Source organism: Zeus faber (assembly GCF_960531495.2).
Source record: "Zeus faber genome assembly, chromosome: 17".
NCBI lineage: Eukaryota > Metazoa > Chordata > Actinopteri > Zeiformes > Zeidae > Zeus > Zeus faber.
In genome coordinates, this window is record NC_137204.1 from 19,608,749 (window position 1) to 19,621,679 (window position 12,931).

Genomic DNA, 12,931 nt, shown 5'->3' on the forward strand with positions numbered 1-12,931 from the left:
TATTATAGAGTGCCCTATAAAACCAGAATAATTTTGATTAGTTCTTATTTAAATGTGAAATCTCGGAAATGTACCTAGTTATTGAAGCAATGTTGAGAAGTTTCGGTAATGGTTACCGTGATGTCACCTCGAGACATTGTTGTCATAGAACCCTGGAGTGAATTTCTTTATGACACTTCCTGTTACTGTGGTAGACCTCTTCCTTCATCGTCTGACAATGTTTGCAGCAAGCATATTAAGTGCCCCGGGGCCCAAAGGGCATTCCAATTCGCCTGATATTCTGCTGGGAGACACTCTACTCCTGCATTGCCGAGAAGGTCTGTATAGACCTTGTGTACAGAGATGCAGTTTGGCCAACATCAGGCTGAATAACTTAGGACATTTTCTGAAGAACGAACAAAGTTCTGTTATAGGAAATGAAATACAAGCGTTGACTTCTGCTCCTCCCCTCCACCCATGAACACAAAGTGTTTGGCCTCCGAGTGCAACAAACGCACAATTGAAAAGCGTGTTCTGCACAGTTGGGGACCCTATGGGCCAACTATGCTCCTCTGGACCTGTATTCTGTGAATTTTATTTTATTATTTTTTTAAATATACCTTTATCAGTCCCACAACGGGAAAATTTGCAATTTTTCTGCATTTACCCATCCTAGTATCTGACATATCTAGGAGCAGTGGGCTGCCATAAAGAGGCGCCTGGGGAGCAGTTAGGGGGCTATGTCACTGCATCAGACAAAACGTCGAACTGGATGACGGCAATCTGGATTTCTTTCTGCTCCAATTGGAAGCTGTGGGATGATTGATCGCCTCAAGTCTTGCTGGAAATTCTATCTTTTTTTTTTTTACCTGTTCTGTCAGCATGTTGGGAATACAACACGTAGAATTTGTATGCTATTGCATCCAGGACAGAGTGGACAAATGGAATTCAAGTTCTCAACCTGCAATGCAACTTTTTATTAATTCTTAAATTGTCAAGAACTGCTGCAATAAGTCTGTCCTGTGGACAACCTGGAGGATGACAAGGGCACATTTTTTCATTGTACAGAACCACCACCAATCCCCTCTTTGGTGATTTATTTTACCATGTTTGGGTCTATAAACAACTAATCACTACTCCAAGAGGGGGAGAATCGCCACAGGTGAGACAAATAAACATACCAAACAACGACATGTACATGGAAAAACATGAACATAGAAACAAACAACAACATGTACCAAATTTACATTGGACAACATTTATTGAAAAAACAGAGTTAATTAGGTGGAACAGCAATTGGGCACGTGGCCTCCTACTGTCATAGTTATGGCAGTAAAGTAGATGCAAGTGACGTGCCTGTGAGGAGACAGCCTGTGTGTGTGTGTGTGTGTGTGTGTGTGTGTGTGTGTGTGTGTGTGTGTGTGTGTGTGTGTGTGTGTGTGTGTGTGTGTGTGTGTGTGTGTGTGTGTGTGTGTGTGTGTGTTTGTGTGTGTGTGTGTGTGTGTGTGTGTATATATTGTGTGTGTGTTTAAGCAATGTATATATTATGAAACCTGATTGACACCTAACAGTATCCACCGATGAGTGTACAGGACTTATCCCAATTGGTTCTGGTGTATGAGGTTGGTATTATGTTGTGGCGCCTGCAAGCAGCGGAAAGAGCCCCGAAGCCACCCCTGAATACCGCAGATGAAGGAAAGCCCCAAGCACCCTGCCCTGAAGCCACAGAAGACCCCTCGGTGCTGGGAGAAGCCGGAAACCTGCGGAGCAACCCCCATGCCTGACCCTGAGGAGCATAACCCAGTCCCAGGCAGCACAAGGAGACCCCGCATCCCTGAGGCGCACACATACATCCCACGTGCAGGCACAAGATGCAGGCAAAGAACCCGGGCCGTGGGTGCCAGGGGCGCAGACCAGGAGCCAATAGGAGCCAGACAGACTCTCACCCCTCCTGAACCGCCTGCCCCACACGCGAGCTAGAGTAACACAGGACCCCGCAAATTATGTCTTTGTGATCCCCAGGGGTCGCTTTTGTGTGTGTTCGCAGCTGTTGTTTAGTTGATCTGTCTATCCTGATAGAACACAGAATTTTAAATTGACCAACCGCAGCGAATCTCACATTGTCACGCATTTCTAAAATCTCCACAAGCCGCCAAATTTTGTTGAAAGTTAAAAGTTGAAAAAACCTTTTTAGAAGAAAAATTAGATTTTTCCAGATTTGTGTTCCCTTGTGGTTTTTTTTTTATCTCTCAACTTATATTCAAAACAAAGTTTGATTTAAAAATAGTAGATAATTGTTAAACTGTCGAGTTAAATATTCCCGTTAGATCACATGGGAAAACAGAGTTCACTTACCAAGATGCTGAACAGTGCGAATGCCCATCTGTCGTTTCCCTTAAAGCAACTGTCCAGGTGAAAATCATTCCTTCATATTTCATGTGATGTGAAGTCACAATGTGAAACCGTTTTGATAGAGTTTAACCTTTAACTCTTACTAGTTTTACACACACCTGATTACATTGTTGTGTAGGTGGCGTAAGCCGCAACGAAGAAAAGCTGACATTGCTTCCGTAAACAGAAGACGAGGACCCTTCAGTTTCAATTGTCTGTGAATACTTTCATCTCCGTGTTGTTATGGATGACAGGGCAGGTGGCAGAAGCTATAAATTATATTGCGGACCTTAATCTGACCTGTGTGATCCAAGTCAGTGTAAGCAGCGTGTACTGGACTTAATTTTCCCCAATGATAGCCAGTTCTTCGACAGCGACGCAGAGTACAACCTTGTTGCTGAATCTGATATCGCTGTTATCACAACCTGAATGTAATGGTGAAACTGAATATTTTCAAGAACCACCAGAGGAGACCGACGCCTGTCACTATTACAACGGAAGAAGTTGATCACATGATGAAGTCCGCTGAGGTTGGTGATGCAGATTATGAACAAGTAGCAATGGATCAGAATAAAAAATGTAAAACTGATAGATACATTTATATATTAAATGAGACACCGAGATTGATGCAGAGACTAATGTGACCCACTGCAGCAAAACCCTCTATCTTATGTATTTCTAAAATCGCCAGGATCAGCCAAATAAGTTGAAAAAACCTTTATAGAAGGGAAATTCTATTTTTCCAGATTTGTGTTCCTTTGTGGGGTTTTTTTTTTATCTCTCAATGCATTTCCTAAAGTGAGTTTGATTTATAAATAGTAGATAAATGCTAAACCATGGAGTTAGATATTCCCGTTAGATTACATGGGGACACACAGTTTACTTACCGAGACGCAGAATAGAACTGAACAACGCAGATCGATCAATTCCTTTAAAGCGACCGTCCAGGTGAAGATCATTCCTCCATATCCCATGTGATGTGAAGTCACAAACTGAAACCGTTTTGATAGAGTTCAACCTTTAAATCATACTACTTTTACACACACACGGAGACATCATTGTGGAGAGGGCGTGTATCAAGATATATCATCGAAGAAGTCACGCTGACATCACTTCCGTAAACAAGCCGGGGATCCGGCTATTTTGTCCGTGAAAACTTTTGTCTCCGTGTTGTTATGGATTATGAGAAGCCGGTGGCTGAAGATATAAATCATATCGCCGACCTTAATCTGACCAGTGCAATAGATACAACGCAGAGAACAACAGCGATGCTGAAACTGATACCGGTGTTATCCCGGACTTTGAAAAAAAATTCAAACAGCGGATTTCAACCTGAATGTGACGATGAAAAAGAATATTTTCAAGAACCACCGGAGGAGACCGACGACATGCCCGTTGTTGTAACAACCGAAGAAGTTGAAGATGTGATGAAGTCCAATGAGGTTGGTGATGCATCTTATGAACAAGTAGTAATGCACAAGATTTTCAAGTTTACCCGCAAATGCAGCCAGAGGTGAAAAGAAAATTAAAAGAGGCACAAACAGGCTCTCAGAGTGTAGCTGGGGTAGGGTTGGGGTTAGTCCACAAAAAAACTCCAACAACTTTGAAATATTTGGCATACGCACATTAATATATTGAAATGACACCAAGGCTGATATACAGAGATTCATGTTATTGATAGACTCTACATTTTGTTGTGTTGGCCTCACTTTTAAACTCCTAAATAATTCCACTTTTCTAAAACATGTATATTCTTACTGTTAATTAAAAGCCTTTTTAAAAACAAAACATGTGATGTGTCGATGACGCTGTTTCATTCACATTCCCTCAAAACACAAGAACAATGCAGAGATTGTCCCATTCATCAGGGTGTCAATTGGCCATGTGACTGTGTTGGTCCTCCAACCATTTGCGTTCTGGAAGCTGACTGGATGAAGCCAAGTGTGGGGAAAACTTTGAAGGTGATTATCTCAGAATCACAGTTTGCCACACCCTTGTCATTAACAAGTCATAGTTTTAAAAATATTTGCTTGATTTGCACAAGTGACATCTTGTTTTGAAGCTCTGTTTCTTCACTCCCAAATGATGCAAAAAAAGTCAAAAGCCACAAAATGTACCTAAAGTCTGCAGTGGGTTACATATTATTGACAGATTATTTGTGACAGAATTCCACTTTTATAAAACAGGTATATTCTTACTTTTAGATAAAAGCTTTTTTAAAAACAAAGATGTTGTTTGTCAAGGACACTGTTCAACATTCTCTATACCATTCAGCATGGTGTCAAGTGGCCATGTGGCAAGTAGCCATGTGGCTTTGTTGGTCCTCCAACACATTTGCATTCTGGGAACTGGCTGAATGGGTCCAAATGTTGGAGAAACTTTGAGGGTGATTATCTCAGAAACACAGTTTGCCGCACCCTTGTCATTAATAAGTGACAGCTTATTAATGACGAGCTTATCAGCTTTAAAAATATTTGCCTGATTTGCACAAGTGACACATTGTTTTGAAGCTCTGATTCTTCATTTTCAAATTATGTGGAAAATAAGTCAAAGGGTAGCAAAAGTACTGGTTTCACTGAGTTGTAGATTTACGTTTACGTAAGTGTTGAACTGTGACCTATGCATGTGACCAGATGGGCTAAGTCTTATATTTCGTTTGAGAGAGAATCCATCCGGCTCGGTTCTCTCCTGGACGTCCCAGGCAAGTCTGGTTTGATGCTGATTTGTGTAATAAAACTATTATTTTAATCAAGTCAGCGTCAGCGGTCACTCCTTCTTCATCAACACATCAAAATCATCCAGAAACTACAAAGTGGCGTCACAAACAGGATCTGTTGGGCCTCAACTGCCACTGTCGCCCCGCTTTAGAAGATACCACTTTAACGCTTCAAGGGTGAGTTTTTACTTACAATACGATCTGTTATGTGGTCTGAAGCGGTTGTGTTTTGTGTGGGTAGGCTGCACTGACAAGAGAAGATTGTGCGGAGATGGAGATGATGTGTTGATGTGTGAAGTGAGTTTCTGTCTAAATTGGGGTTTATTAAGTTGTAAAAGACTTTTGGCTAGCCTCATTGGAGTCCCAGCTATGGAAGAGATTCTGCAGGCAGCAGGCCTTAACAGATACATGGCAACTGTGGTGTATGATCCAGAATTGTTTGCTGCAAGTAGAGGTCGGATGTGGAGAGCATTGAAAGATGCATTTCCAACAAACGTACACCCGGACAACATCTGTATTGAGGCATTGGGCCCACAGGAAAATCCAAGAGCTTATGTGTCAAGAACTCATCAAGTGTGGAGAAATGTCACAGGAAATGATCCAGATTTGAATCAAATGGAGAAATCAATTCTCTGAGCCAAAATACAGAAGGGGCTGCCTCTACAAGTGAGGAGCAAATTGGCAGAAGTGGTTGGTCTTGGAAGCATGACCAAAGGTGTTTATACGGACCACATAGCGCATCAAGTGGAGCTATATCGGAAAAAGGAGCATGACCAGAAGGAACAGGACCAGGAGACTCTCAGAAAACTCAACCAAATACAGTTGGTGGATAATAAGAAGAAGGAAAAGAAACAAGCTGTGGTTATGCAGAGCCAGTAACAACTAAATCAATTACCACCACAACCACAACAAGAACAGATTCAGGTTCTACCACCTGTGGTCCTCACTGCCTCCTTTCCACAGCCAGTTTTTGACCAACCACAAAAATAGAGAGGAAGAGGTCAAGGAAATTTAGGAAGAGGAGGAAATTTCCAACAGTCTTAAGGAGCGTGTCATAATTGTGGATAACTAGGTCATTTTGCACGTGACTGCTACAAGTTCAGAGGAGGCTTCAGAGGAGGCTTCAGAGTACAACCACGGACACACAGGGGACCGGCGAATCCTTACAGGAGTCCGGAACGTGGTTTCTAGGGGTGCCCGGAAGACTCGAAAGGGAGGTGTCAGCTGTCAGTATCAGGGCCGGAGCAAGATCCAAAAATAGAGGTGAAAATAAATGATAAGCCATTGGAAGTAATGGCAGATTGTGGAGCAGGTTTCACCTGTGTTCGGCCTGAAGATGCTATACATCTCCCCATGTCTGACCAATTGGTACGGACAATCGGGTTTGAGGGTGTGAAACAGCTGATTCTTCTCACAAAACCAATTGAGCTCTGCTATAAAAATCGGAAAACACACTACCTATTTTGGTGTCAGAACATACGCCCATTGCACTCTTGGGAAGAGATGCTATGTGTAAACTAAATTGTACAAAACAGTGTACACCGGACGGCTGTCTGGTGGATGTGCCACCTAATGTCTACCACCAATTATTTATCGCACCAGAGACCGAGACTTCTTCAGTATATTGGATTGGAAATCTTAGTCCAGAGCTATTAGAGCCACCCAAGATGTGGGAGAAGTTCATTGTGGCAAATATGCCTGATGATTAGCCCCCTGAGTATCCACATCAGTGCATGCTGAAATATTTCAAGAAAGCTGACCAATTGGATCCGGAAGAATGGTTGAGTAGTCAACCCAAGCCTGTTCAGCTGACCTCGTGCTGCATAATTGTGGGACCACAAGGAGCAGCTATGAAGATAAACACGAATGAGTATCTCCAGAAAGAGTACGACATTGATAAAAGTGTGCCACATGTGACTTTAATGGTGGCTGAGGGATTTGAGCAGAAGCATATAGGAGAAATGATGGCAGAAGCTGAGGAAGCCATTTTTTCACCAATAAAGGAGAATCTTGCTATCTGGATAAGTGAAGAACAGAAGTTCATGAAAATCATGATTTCAGATCAAGGACAAGGACAATCACAAGTGATACAGATGACACATGAGTCAATGTTCAGCACTAAATTGGACTCATGAGGGAGAAGATGCTGCAACAAATTCCAGAATGTTTGTGGTCACGACATAGTACTGACATTGGACTTGTGAAGTCAGCCCAACCGGTGAGAATTGAACTGAGACCAGGAACCAAACCTCCTTGGAAGAACCAATACCCACTAAAGGAGGAGGCAATCAAAGGGATTGAACCACAAATTGAAGGACTGTTAAAAGGAGGTGTAGTGGAAATATATTTGGATCCTCAGAGCAATACGCCTATATTGCCTTTAAAGAAACCAGATGAGTTCTATCGTTTGGTACATGATTTAAGAGCGATAAATGAAGTGGTGCAGGATTTTCCAGCGGATGTACCAGATCCACATACCTTGGGTCAAACAATAACCCATGGACACAGACGCATCTCAGAGAGTCATTTGGAAGCCATTCGAACGGCACCAAAACCTAGAACAGTCAGAGATGTGATGACATTTCTTGGCATTGCGTGTTAATTAACAATACTGATGCACAAAACTTGGACACATCCTCAGTGTTTCCTGGATTCACTGGGTGTTTCGGGTCTTACAACAGACACCCTCCTCCAGGCGACCCGACCGGGGTGTTCAAATCCCCGGCCTGTCTCCAAGGGGCATGCTACACCCACTGCAACCACTGATCTCCCCTTTTCAATCAGAGCCATCTGGAGGCTTGTTCTGCTGCCTCCACGTTGTTGCCTATGGCCTTTCTCCGGTTGGCACCTGTTATGCCTAGTGTGCCGTAGGCTTTGCTCAGGGAGTGGCTCGCGAATCCCCGACTGCCAACCTCCACTGGCATGCACCTGGTCTTCCACCCGTTCCTCCGACAATCCTCCACCAGCTCCTGGTACTTCTCCCTCTTTCTTTCTTGCGGGATATTCTTCAGCCTGGGTAGACAATTATGCATGCCTAACAGGGCCTTTGAGAGCCATGATAAAAGAGACCGGGAATGCTCAACTCCATTGTAACCTCACCTGGACACAGGAAGGTCTTATGGCATTTGAAACGATCAAACAAAGGCTACAAGAAGCTGCAGCGCTAGCGCTGCCAGACTACTCTAAGAACTTTTTGCTGTATGTGGCCACGTCCACTAGAGGCAAATATGCATGTGCAGTTCTTTGTCAGCCCACAGTTACAGGGACAAGTCCTCAACCTGTTTCGTATTATTCTACTGCCTATTCAGAAGTAGAATTGGGGCTACCACAGTGCAACAGAGCAATGGTGGGAGTTCATCTAATGTATGAGAAAGCATCATCAGTAACTATGGTTACCCAGTGACAATTCTTACCCATCATAGTTTCAGAAATCTTTTGAACATTGGTAAATGTACATTGACTATGTCTAGGCTAAGAGACTATCATAGGCTCTTAGAACAGGAAGATGTCACCTTAGTAAGGTGCGTCACGGTAATCCAGCTGAGAATTTGCCAACACCAGAGGATTGAGAGCCACATGATTGTGTTCAGGAAGTAGAGAGAAATGCAAAGCTCAGATCAGACTTGCAAACTTTCCCACTGCATGTATCAGAAGTGGAGTATTGGACTGATGGGTCCCGCTATCAAATAGGAGACACATTGAGTGCTGGTTATGCAGTAGTCAAAGCCCATGGAACTGAATTTGTTGTTGAGAAAGCAGAAGTAATACCACAACTGGCTACTGCACAGCTTGCTGAGCTTGTGGGCCTGACTGAAGCTTGTCTATTGGCCGAAGGCAAGCAAGAGACAATATAAACAGATTCTGCATATGCACATAATGTGTGTCATTTATTTGGATCGGTGTGGAAAAATTGAGGATTTAAGAAAACCGATGGTTCTACGATACAGCATCATGCCCAGATAATGAAATTGTTGCATGCAATGATGAAACCAAAGGAAATAGCTGTAGCTAAGTGTGCAGCACACAAAATGGACACGTCAAGTGTCACACAAGGTAACAAAGCGGCTGATGAGGCTTTAAAAGCAGTTACAGGAGCAAATAAATCAGGCAAGTTTCTTCTGGTCACCCATGAAGTGGACTTGGAAGATAAAATCACACTCAGAGATGTGATCGCGATGCAAGAAGCGGCGTCAGCCATAGATAAACAATTATGGTTGGACCGAGGACCCACACAAGATTCTGCTTGTCTGTGGAGAAATCATGAAGGACTGATGGTAGCACCCCCTGAACTACTAGGTCTGATGATTCAGGAACCACATGGGTTAGCTCATGTTGCAAGGGGGGAGGTAAGAAGAAAAATCACGAAAGAGAATGGTTTTTGGGCACCGTACTTGCCTGAGCAAACTGATTATGTCATAGGCAGATGCACAATCTGTCTTAAAAATAATGTTCAGAGGGGTGTGATGAGTCCCCCCGGTCACATTCCAACTCCAAAAGGTCCTATGCGTAAGTTGGTTGTGGATTTTGTTGATGATAAGACCAATAGGAGGTAAAAGATACATGTTAGTCGTGGTGGATAGATTTTCACGGTGGCCTAAGGCATGTCCAACCAAGCGTAAAGATGCTCAGTCAGTTGCCAAGTTCTTGTGTCGTGAGGTCATAAGCAGGTGGGGACTTCCAGATCGCATATCCTCAGATAATGGGAAAGAGTTCGTGGATAGAACAGTAAAATCAGGAATTAAACAACGTTTAGGAGCTGTTTATCATCTGCAAAGCCAAGGTGTTTGTGAAAAAATGAATGATGTGCTGAAAAATCGCATTGTTAAAATCTGTCAGCACACAGGTCTGAATTGGGTAGATGCGCTAATGCATGGACAAAGGGGGGGAAAGGAAAATGTTAATCATATATTCGAATAATGTTAACGTATAATGCAAAAGTGAAATTATTATACTGAATTTGATGTTTGTGCAAGATACTTGCTGGTGATTCTTTCTTTCAGGATCAGTCAGAGGGTGGCTGTGTCCAGAGATCTTATCAGCCTGATGGACTTGAACACCCAAACATGGACACTCGAAAATGGAGGATGAAAATGGACGGCGGACCCTGAATGAGGACATCATGATCAGATATGTGTCCTGAATGTTTTTATAATATTGGAGTTTGTTTATCACAATGTAACCTGTATTATTGATGAATATCCTGTACGCTACAATAGATATTTTTAGCAAGAAATATTACTTTGATTTGCTATTGGTTTCTTTGAGTTGTCTGTAATAGGATGAAGTGAATACATTGGGACCTCAGGTATTTTCTTTTTTTGCGGATTTTGAGGGACATTGGTGATAGGCAGGGAAAGGTCCACTGGAAGGTCCCATGGGTCGACCAGCCTGACTTTGGACACATTTATTTATTTATTTCTGAGGTTCTAAATGTATGCATTTATATGTAACATCCTATACAGTTTTCTAAACCCTTGGGCTTTTCTGTTAATTTATTTGGAGTACCATAGGTGGTTGCCTGGGGCAGAGGGACCGTGAGAGAATTTTCCTGTCTTGATTGTTTGCTGGATGTTCTAAGAAAGGAAGCTGCTAGATGGGTTTTTCGCTCTCACACTCCACAAATTTGCTGTATTGCTACGACCAAGTATGGTCAGAAGGGTATATTATAACCAATTGTGTTTGTTATTAAGTGATTTCTATTAAGCCAATTAACATCGTATGTTCAATTACTCTTCTCTCTGTCGAGACTTTGTATAATCTCGAAGGGGGGAATATGAGGTGTCTGGAAGGTTTGAGGTGAATAGGTCACTGAGCTCCCAAAGCTGAGATATAGTGCGGTAATAATATTAATGTATGTTACTCTAGATTTATTGCTGCCATGTCATACGGAGAACGGAAATAACAACGGGTCTATTCAGAGACCCTATGGGAGAGGAACTGTGTTGATGCTTCCAGCCTGCCAGAGGAGGAAATGTGTAGATTTACACTGGACAAGTGCTGAACTGTGACCTATGCATGTGACCAGATGGGCTACATGATCCCCATACTTGTATAAAGGACAAGTCTTTTATTTCGTTCGAGAGAGAATCCATCCAGCTCGGTTCTCTCCTGGACGTCCAGGTCAAGTCTGGTTTGATGCTGATTTGTGTAATAAAACTATTATTTTAATCAAGTCCGCGTCAGCGGTCACTCCTTCATCAACACATCAAAATCATCCAGAAACTGCAGAGATTCACACGATTGCTTGGCAGCGATAGCCGTTGTGGCTCCGATCTGGCAAAGCTGTTTTCCTTGACCAGCCCAGTCACCACAAAAGCATAAGTTAAAAAGTTATTTGTTTGAAACGTTAAATGTATATATACTGTATAACAACTTTTTAGCCTCTCATGAATCACCATGTGGTGTCATGACCTTTACCACATGCTAGTACCATTCTAGGGTACAGGGTTGACGAAAAATGTTATTGGCAAACATTACTAGCCAACCACTAGCCATCTAGGATTTCACAGAGTTCTGCGCTGTTATTATCAGGGGTACAACTGATTGCATCTAAGGGGGCATAGAAGATACAACATTAGGCCAAACATGTTCAATAGATGCTTTAATTGTGATGTTATTTCAATATCCTGTCTCTAAAATATATATATTGAATGAGGTTTATGAATGTCCAATAACTGTAACTTGAACAAGCAGTATAACCAATATAGTTGTCAACCCTGTGACTGAAGTGTCAGCCCTGATACTTGTACAGTATTGTAATATAATTTAAAAATGAAAAGACAAATGTAAAATCAACTTATTTTATACAGTATGTTAAGTAAAAGAGACCAATAATAAACTCAAATAAATTTGGGTAATATTATTTTGTTTCCATAACTTTTTTCTTAAAACATAAGATAGTGTGAAAGTGTCACTTGTAAATGAGCATAATGAATATTATCCATCCATGGATAAAATATTAAATATTCTCACTTTCCAAGTGTAAGTGTGAGTGTAAGACGGGGGATTTTATATATCATAGTAAATCAGATAGGTTCTAAATATGTATTTAAAAACTTTTCAAACAGCAATTGTTACGTTGCTAATAGGGTTGAAGAAATACATAGATGCATGTTGTTTATTTGGAAAAAAAAAAAATGAAAATAAGATGAGATGGCAGAGCACATTTTTCTGAGACGTAGGAATCGACTTCATCCAAAAAGGGGCTTAAAGACTTTTAAAACAGTACTTTGATATATTCGATCTGTACTCACTTCCAACTTTTCGAGAGATCACAGCATGCTCCCTTGAGATCTGCTCCGCATGCTCCCTTGAGATCTGCTCTGCTCTGGCACATTTCCGTATAATGACCCACATTGAATTAAATTAATCGTGTGTAAAATGAAGTGAGGTTTCTGTTAATTGCACATACTTAATGTAAATAAACCATATTTCAGGTAAATCACATTTACAGGAATTGATTGCCTTTAAGAGTCTCGTGATTATGAGAAAGTGGCGCCGAGATTTGTATGTGATAAACTGACACATAAATGAGGTTGTGCATCCAATTGTTGCTATTGTAGATGTAGACGTTTCTTTTAGCTGAGAATCTAGATATGAGATACTGTACCTGTGAGAAAATTTAGAGAACTCACACAGTGAGCACTGTGAGACTGTGCACAAAACCTGCTGGTGAAATGAAGATTATTTTCTGAACATTTACATTTACATTTCGTCATTTAGCAGACGCTTTTATCCAAAGCGACTTACAATTGTTCAAACACCGACGGACGCAGCCATCAGGAGCAATTAGGGGTTAAGTGTCTTGCTCAAGGACACTACAGCATGCTAGCAGGAGGAGCCTGG